Below are 10,276 nucleotides of genomic sequence, written 5' to 3'. Positions count from 1 at the left end.
AGTCAGAAATTAGCACGATAGTCCAATATGGTCTAATGGAAAGCATAATGGATTTGTGTCAGTAGAAGACAGTTATAGGAGGTATATGATCTTGGCTCTCTGGAGTACTTCCTGTGATACTGTGAGCAAATTACGTAAATTATACTCTAAATATCAGTTTCCTCATTTGCAAAAATGAGAGAGTTAGTCCATATCATCACTAAGATTTCTTCTAACTTCAATCATAATGAACTAAGGTTATAGATGTATTCAGTATAATTAGAAATCAAAGGTCAGACATAAAACTATACCATAAGTTGTGGGTATGATGAAGAAGAACTAATTTAGACAGGCAAAAGAAACTGTTGTCTAATTTCAAATTTCACAAGACATATTTAAATTAAATACCAGTTTTTCCATTACTTCATAAAAAATTAAGATGTTTCTGTTGAAATTTTATGTCAACAAGACATGGAATGCCAGATTTTCTAAAGAATTGAAACTATGCATTAATCAGAAGGGGATGAAGAAGTACATAATAGAAATTAATAGGTGGTGACATATTACCAACAAAAAATTACACAAAAGTAGAAATAAAAATATTATCATAGATCTATGACTGAAAAAGGAATTTGTTCACATAGCAAGACTGAGAGATAAGTGACAGATGATAACATTACAACATTAAGAAAACTAAAGAAAGGTCCTCATTACATTGTCGAGACTTTCTTTGGAAGATTTATGATAAGACTTGGACAAGATTTATATATGAAGATAAGGCATGGGAAGTTCATGATGTTTAATGTTAAGAGAGGGAATGTCTACATGTGTAAAATCATAAATCTATTGATAGAAAGATCAAAGTATACTATGGTAGTGGTTGGGTAGGACAGTAAAAGAGATGATTAGAAGCAGGAAATATATCATGGTCTAAGAACTTTTAGGAAGACACTAACAGCATTTTTAACCATAGCAAGAATACTTCCCTAATAATAAAAAAAAAAGTTTGCTTTTGACATTACTCTATGACTGTAATTCCTCCACCAGGAACAGTAAGTAATAAAATAGTGTTTGTTTTACTTTATGATATTTTCAGACATGGACAATAGATATTTCATGGGCTGAACCCTGTTAAATAGTTTTAACTCAATAGTAAGAGAAAGAAAAATTTGGTAAAGACTGCCAAGCATATGCACTTTGAAGAAAATTTCTAGTTCAGTGCAACATGCAAATCCTTCCAAATACCTTATTTAATTTGAAACTATTACGGCAACCGTAAAGATTCAGTTCACACAAGTATTCCTGTAAAAAGTATGGGACTTTTAGTCAAAAAATCTGGGTTCAAAACTCTGTCTCTGCCATTTGCTTCTGGCAAGAGATAATGTGAATCATTTAACCTTATCCCTCCTCAATTTCTTCAGATGTCAAATAAGGAGATAATTAGTTTCACTCTAAAAACCTTCCAATTCCAAATACGAGTCTGTGATAAAAAGATGGAACAAAGATGTTTACTACCTCTGTGGTTAGCAGATATAGTATGAGAAATCTAAGCTATAACAAAAAAGTCAAGAGAAAGAAATTAAGAAACCCAAACCAAAATAGACCATTATTTCAATGCAGTTAAGAAGACAGTTTACCTAGAAAACCAATCAAAGAAAGTTTCAATAAAGTAGCAGCATACAAAAGAAATCCATCAAAAATCAATATTTCTATGTATTACTGAAAAAGAGAGAAATTCCATTTTTAAGAAATGCATTAAATATCTAATGATAGATATTAGAGAAAATAGAAGTTCTATAAAAATTCAACTATAAAACATTTTTTACAAAAATAAAAGTGAGATCTAAATTACTGGAGAGAAGGTCAATAGGCAAGTTCTTCTAACAATGAAGGACCTGACCATTTAAATTATAAAAGGATACTTTATAGTATTAGACATAATAATAACAAAACTCATGTGGGGAAATAAAAGATAAAGAAACAAATGAGAAAATGGGGGAAGGAAAGTAGGCAAATCACTTCCCAAAGCTCAAGCTATATTATTTTTTTTAATTTTTTAATAATTTTTTTATCCATAGAACGCATGCCAGGGTAATTTTTTACAGCATTATCCCTTGCATTCACTTCTGTTCCGATTTTTCCCCTCCCTCCCTCCACCCAGATGGCAAGAGTCCTTTACATGTTGAATGGGTTGCAGTATATCCTAGATACAATATATGTGTGCAGAACCAAACAGTTTTCTTGTTGCACAGGGAGAATTGAATTCAGAAGGTATGAATAACCCGGGAGGAAAAACATAAATGCAAGCAGTTTATATTCATTTCCAGTGTTCTTTCTCTGGGTGTAGCTGCTTCTGTCCATCTTTGATCAATTAAGGCTCTCTTTATCAAAGAGGTCCACTTCCATCAGAATACATCCTCAAACAGTATCGTTATTGAGGTATATAATGATCTCCTGGTTCTGCTCATTTCACTCAGCATCAGTTCATGTAAGTCTCGCCAGTCCTCTCTGTATTCATCCTGCTGGTCGTTCCTTACAGAACAATAATATTCCATAACGTTCATATACCACAATTTACTCAACCATTCTCCAATTGATGGGCATCCATTCATTTTCCAGCTTCTAGCCACTACAAACAGGGCTGCCACAAACATTTTGGCACATACAGGTCCCTTTCCTTTCTTTAGTATCTCTTTGGGATATAAGCCCAGTAGAAACACTGCTGGATCAAAGGGTATGCACAGCTTGATAACTTTAGCTCAAGCTATATTAAAAAGCATTAATTATAAAGCAATATGGTACTCTATAAAAATAGAAAATTAAATTATCATGTATCATCATAACTCTTGAAAGAGGAAATTCTTTGCCTCAATTGCTCCCTATCCTTAATCAGTGAATGATTGCAGCCTCAGATGAACTAAGACCTGTTGAAGACCTTAGCTTAAAAAGGTCAAGGTCTCCTCCATCTAGGGGCATCTCTAGTCATCTTAATCTATATCTGGCCACTGGACCCAGATGGTTCTGGAGGGGAAAGTGAAGCAGGTGACCTTGCACAGCCCTCCCTCACTTAAATCCAATTCACTTACATGCCATGGCATCACCTCCCTGATGTCATGGTCCTCTTAGAGAACAAAGGACAAACAATAACAATATCATATGTTTCTCCTAACTAAAGCACACTTTTTGTTTCTATTTATATATTTGCAAATCAAAGAGCTAGTCAAGATCAAAAGATATGGGTGGGGCATAAAAAAAAAAAGATTTAAAAAATACTCATTTATCAGCAGAAGTCAGCAAGGTATTCCTCAAAACCATGCATAAAATCCAATATATGGGATAAGCAGAAAGATGGTTTTATTGGGCAGTTATATTAATTTACAAACATAGTATTCAATTCTATAAAAATGATCATAGCATGATACTTTAATGAGTCTTACATAAAGAAAAATGAAGATGCCCTGTATTTTCTGGGAATTTAAGAATAGGGAATAGATGCTTGATATCATTGTTATAAAGAACTTCTAAGTGAGAGACTTTTCTCCTCTATTCATATAAATTGTCACCTTCTCTGAAATTGATAATAAAATATTTGGCCATAATCCCCCAAATAAGCAACTTGATTAGAGTCATAAGAAGAGGAATGAGAGTAGGGAGAAAGGTACAAGAATTTATTAAGTGCCTCTTATGTACCAGGTATTGTTCAAGGCCCTCTGTAAATATTGCCTCATTTGATCCTCACAAATCTAGGAGATAGTTTTCTCAGCTATAAAATGAGGATAGCATCTAAGGCAAGCGGACAGTGACCTATCCAAGTTCACATAGCTAATAAGGATCTCAGGCTAACTTTAAACTCAGACCCAGAACTCTATCCATCGCAATACTGAGGTGTTTCTCTCTATTCTCACAGTGGTGAATGAGATAAGGTGAGATCTTTCAAGACAGTGGTGAAAATTGAGTAAGGTTTCATCTATTTCAAAGTGTGAGTAGGTCTGAAGGACTTTAAGCATTAAGTCAAGGGCATACTTAAAGTCTCCTCCCTGCTAGCCCCCTAAGGGCATACTTAAAGTCTCCTCCCCTAAGGGCATACTTAAAGTCTCCTCCCTGCTATCCCCCTAAGGGCATACTTAAAGTCTCCTCCCCTAAGGGCATACTTAAAGTCTCCTCCCTGCTATCCCCCTAAGGGCATACTTAAAGTCTCCTCCCCGTTAGCCTCCCAATTTCAACCAAATATGGACAATTATGTACTTATTGGTCAAGTTCAATTTCTCGGGTAGTTCCTGCATTTAGAATGTAAGATCCTCAGCCAATAAGGATGAGGGTCAGTGGTGGGAGAGGGAATGTGCATTAGGGATTAAAAGCATTGACCCTGCCCCCCTACAGTGCTTCCTCCCTTTGATAGTCTGCTGATGGGTGGGATGCCCCATTCTCGAGAGAATGTATAATAAACTTTACTTTGCTTCTAGAGATCTCTCCAGCTTTTTTTTATTAAACGGTTTCTGACCCACACAGTGGGTATGTATCAAGAGTTTATGGCTTGATCCCATGGTTTCTTGTTTTCTAATTTAATTGCCTACACTCTATACCATATTCCTTCTCTCAAGGAGTTCATCTAAAGTAGGTACTACTAAATAAAGACAAATAAACAAAATTATCTTATATTTTAGACTAGATGCATTTAAACCTGAATAAATGAAACCCCATATAGCTTTTAAAAAATTGGGAAAAAGTTTGACGTATTTGTAATTTTTCGGAAAGCCACATAATCTATGGTTAGGTGTTAATGAAAAGGATGAGGTCAAGTGTAAGTGAGGAAAGGAAAATAAATTGAAAATTAGATATGAAGAATGAGAGCTAAAATAGAGAGATTAGGAATGAAGAGAAAGTTTAAAAGCCACCACATTAATCCCATCTGACAAAAAAATGATTATAGGATGTAACAGTGAAGAAATCATTGGAATTATAATAAGGAGGAGACTTTATAGAGATCCTTCAGTTCAACTATCCCATTCCATTCTATAGTTGAGGGAACTGACACCAAAAAGAGAAAATAACTTGCTCAAGGTCATATAGATAAGAATTGGCTTATTTCAATATCTATGCAAAGTGATAGATTAAAGTACATTAGCATTATATGGTAACACAAATTTTTATTGAAGTCCTCACTTTTAGACCTTATCTAATTTCCTTGAAAAGTGGGCCGGTGTTTACATGCATGATTAAGCTGTTGTTTTTCCCTAGACATTTTTAAAGCTAGGATAACAAGGCAAATCCTATTCAAGATGATTAATTTCATCCTAGATAAAATTTCTGCATTTAGGATGGCTGCTATAAGATAAATGGTAATACCTAATTCATACATTTACTTAGGGTACAACTCTGTAATAGAATAACATAAGATAATATAAATCACTTTGTAAAGTATAAAGCATTCAATAATGATAGCTCATAGTTATATGGAGTATTAATATTTGAAAGTGCCTTACATACTTTATCTCATTTGATCCTTACAACAATACTATGGATTGCTATTATTATTATTACTCTCATTTTGCAGATGAGGAAACTAAAACTTTGGGTTTAGGTGACTTTTGCAAGGTCATAAAACCAGTAAGTATCTGAGATTGGATTTGAGTTCAGTTCTACCTAATTACATATCCAGTCTTTTAGCTAATATATATATATACACACACACACACCATGCTTCCTCTTATATGCAAATATGTAGGCTATTTAAAAATTGAAATGACTAAAACATATATTGATTAAATCCTGTTGTCTACCAGGACTCAGTTATAATAAAAATTTATCTGACCAGAATTCTCTAAAAATGAGTAACTTTATATAGCTAAGCTTTCCAGAGAGCTTAAGATCAATCATTTTAAAAATCAGAGCATTTTTATTTAGTCTTTCTTAAATAAAAATCTTTCTAAAAATGTATCATATAGTTCGTATCATAGATGACCAATACTTTTAAGGTAAAAGGTACAGGTGACTATTTTCCACTTCTAGCCAGCCTTATCCTTTCACATACACTATGGAGATATCCTTTAACTTTAAAGGTCAGGGAAAGATAGGGTAAGGATGCTTGAAGAAATAAGAGTTTAAAAACAGCCTTTGTGGAAGGTAAGATAAAGATTAAATTAGAGAGGAATGAAAGGATTTCTTCCTGTTTGGTGGCCTATTGAGATTAGATAAGATTTATAGTGACTTTCAGGAAAATAAAATAAAAGGAAGATTGGAGAACCAGATAGAAAAGAATTAGATCTAGAGAGCCAGAAAAGAAGACTGTACGTGGCACAAACTTCAGCTCCCTGGAGGAAAACCTAAGGCATAAGTGGTTTTACTTCAGTGAATAGAAGTAGCTGAGCCATGAGGGATATCTACCTGGATGATGCTGGTAGCTGCAGTAGCACAATTTCATAGCAGGAATAGAAAAATAAAAATATTGCTAGACCAAACTGTCAGAGCAAACCAGAAGAGTTCTAGGACTAAGGGTTGTTCCTGAACTATGATGAGTTCCTGGACCAAGCAGATTTAGCAGTTGAAGTAGATGCCTCTACGAGAATTATAGGACTCTATATTCACTTATGTCACTTATGGAGATTCAGCAATAGAGCAAAGATTTGAACCTGAACCCTCTGACTCCAAAGCTAGCCTATTTTCCCCACTATAGCTTGCTTTTTTACTAATAGTCAGAAGACCTGAACACACAAGAATCAACAAAATCTTTCACAATAAAAGAATATATGCCTAAAGCATAATTTCAGTTTCTCCACTAAAAGAACAATGACATCAGATTGTTTATTAGGTGGGCCCCAGAGCACTTATGCTATTTCCTGAACACAAGACTAAGCAAAAATTCACATGATTCTTTTGATTTTAAAAGAATCTATTCATAAAAACATAAATGCTGGAAAGCCGCACCCAGCAACAAGACCCCCAAATATTACTATAGAGAGGATCATTATTATTGCCTTCCACCAAAGGCTTTTTCTGTAATGGAGAATGACCTAAATAATTTGTGAAAATATTATGTTCAACCTGTATATAAGGGGCATTTTGCTGCAGATATATTTTATATATATATTAGCTAATCCCACAAAGTGTGACTTTTTATGATAAAGATGACTGATTGATAGATGATAGATACGACTCTCTCTATATACTATATTATATTATATGTATATAGATAGATACACTCATCAAAAGATATGTCTATTTATCTATTTCTCTATCTCTCTAATTTCCAGGCAAAGTTTTGACCTAGAATTCCCCAAATATTAAAAAGAATGAGAGAGAGGTGTATAATATATTGAGCTGAGTCACTATGGAAGATCCATGGAAAGACAAGAACCCAAACCATACAGGATAAGAAGATGTGGCTGAGTTTCAATTTGTACTGGTTGGAAAAATATCCACATCCATGAGATGATGGATCTACTCAAATGTAATAAGCAAGATAAATAAAATCTGTCTTCAGTTGACTCACTCCTCCATTTGATTTTTAAAGTACTTGAAAACCTGGCCCCACCAAGTGACAACCTATCATCCAACCTTTATTATACATTGCTCTCTTTTCTATGTGCTGTGGTCCAATCACACTGGCCGCCTTGCTTTTTCTCACATGGCCTTTTATCTCCTATTTGTACTTTTGTGCTGACCATCTCTCATGCCTGGAACTCCCTCCATCTCACCAACTCTTAGAATCCCTTGTTTTCCTCAACCCCAACTCAAGCAACATCTATTTCCTGATCCCTCCCTCCCTTCAGGAGGTGCAATCTTCTCCTCTCCATTATCTTTCATTTATTTATTGTGTGTGAGTGCACATACACACACATATATATTCTACATACATACAAATAAAATGTTTATCCATGTAAATACATATACCCTATAGATAATGTCTATTTTAAGTGTGTGTGTTTGAGGGGTGTATGTGTGTGTGTGTGTGTGTGTGTATATATATATATACATATATATATATATATGCATAATGTGTATATACACATATATTTTATCTTTCACAATATAGCAAAAGTCCTTTGAGAGAATAGACTGTTTCATTTTTGCCTTTCAATTCCCAGCCTCTACCACTATGTTTCAGCACACTGTAGGTACTCAGATGATTGATGTTACTGCCTTCAGAAAAGACACCTGTGTGGAAAGAAGAATGAGGAACTGGGGATTTCTATATACGTGTATCAAGTTTTGCCAAATCTAAGTAACCAGGATTCATAGCATAAAAGAAGATGTGAAGAGGGGAAAAAACCTAGTAATATTTCACTTTTTACTGCTGTAAAATAGGAAATACAGTGGTTGAGTTTAGCATTTCAAGAACAGAGACATTCAGCTGATTCTAAGGCATGTATTTTGATAGTATAAAACTAGTTGAGTAGTTATACTTTCTTATACAAAAATGACATAAGGCAATGTTTTTCTGCTCCATTTCTATCCACTGGGATGCCACCTTTAACTCAGGGAAATGAAGAAACATATGTAACATCTAACTGTTCTTAGAGTCAACGCTAGATGGCCCATGGCAGTTAAGGTCTACTTGTCTATTAAGACAAAGAAAGAGCTTTTTACAATTGTACCAATCTTGAATAAATCAGAAAAAGCCAGATAACTGAGGGTTGAGTCAACATTTATACTCACAGTGATTCATCAGTCACCCTCGTTATCTTCTTCCTCCTTGGTGAAAAGGGGACTAGATTAATCAGTCTGCATTAGGTAGTGATGACAACTTTGCTGGCTACTGTATAGAGAGAATTTGGATTTAATTCCTTTTTTGATGTTGCTGCTTACCTATAGTGTGAAAGATTCCTTCAGATGGGAAGGTATTTGATTATTTTTGGCAGCCTTAATCCTTTCCTTTTGCTGTTAATGAGAGCTTTTGATAATCTTTGTCACACAGTTTCAATAAAATACCTGGAAATTATTTCCACAGGAAATAGATTTCCACTGACCGTAAACTCAACCTGGTTAATACCTAACACCAGAGGAGACTCCAGAGAATAGGCTGGTGCTCTGTGGGGGAATAAGTGGATAATGTGCCTCTCTATGTCTGCTGGAGATTTGTACTGTGAACTATTTGAACTACAGTGTCCTTTGGGATTAAGTGGGAAAAGAAAAATAGAAGGCAGAGACAGACATCATAGACATTGATAGTTGACCTTTCCCAGGCAAATCAAATAGAAGTCACCCAAGATACAAAGATCTAGAATAGTAGAGGTAGATGGCAGAACCTTGGAGATCATCTGTCCAATTGCTTTATTTAAATGGAAGAAACCAAAGCATGGAGAATTCTTTCTTCCATTTTTTTGAGAAATTTCTTTCTATAAACCGTTCCTGAATTTCTGAACAAAAGGATTATGGCTCAAAGAGAAGTTGTTTGATTTGCTTCCCCCCACTTCTTGTCTCTAAAAAATCAGAAACACAAGGAATTCCTCTAATTTCAGTAATTGATTTATTACACACCTACTATTATAGACTCACACCATTCCTCAGGATAATGATGAATGGATGACCCAAAAGATAAAAATAATTCAATGAAAAGACATATCAGTAGATCCATTTGTTAGGGTCACATAGCTAGAAAGTGCATGATGTAGTATTTGAATTCCAGTTCATCAATATTTACTAAGTATTTTCCCTTTACAATATACCTTGGTAGCAAAAATAGAGAGAAAGAAAAGGGAAATACGAAATTAACAAATAAATAATTGATTTAACACCTATTGTGTGTTGGAAAAAAAAGTGGCAAAGCAATTCTAAATCTATGAGTAACCTGGAAAAAAGTATCTCTCCAGAGACTAACAAAGCTGAATTTCCTGCCTCCAGAAAGCCAATCTCTATAAGTTTATTTAAGTCTTCAATTTCTATAGAGAATACTCTATACCTTTTCCAGGTAGTTAATTTAGCATAAGAAAAAAATAGTTTTACCAAATAAAGTCAAAATCTTATGAAAGAAACCTGCAAAGCAATTATTATGGGGTATTATTAAATGTAATCTAGGTTTTTTAATTTACAGGAAATTGGATATTTTCCAAACAATATAAATTATAAAGTCAACAAAAATATATCACATTTTAGATTGCTTTCTAATAATTGAATGTGTACATCAGTAAGTAGGGCAGTGGATAGATGTTAGGAAGAACAGAGTTCAAATATGGCCTCAGACATATATTAGCTATATAATTCTGGGCAAGAATAACTTCTGTCTGCTTCAGTTTCCTCATCTATAAAATAAGAGTAAGAATAGCACCTACAACTTAGGGTTGTTATAAGAATCAAATGA

This window comes from Antechinus flavipes, chromosome 2 (genome assembly GCF_016432865.1).
Source record: "Antechinus flavipes isolate AdamAnt ecotype Samford, QLD, Australia chromosome 2, AdamAnt_v2, whole genome shotgun sequence".
Taxonomy (NCBI): domain Eukaryota; kingdom Metazoa; phylum Chordata; class Mammalia; order Dasyuromorphia; family Dasyuridae; genus Antechinus; species Antechinus flavipes.
The sequence above is the reverse complement of the archived record's forward strand: the minus strand, read 5'-3'. Positions refer to the sequence as shown.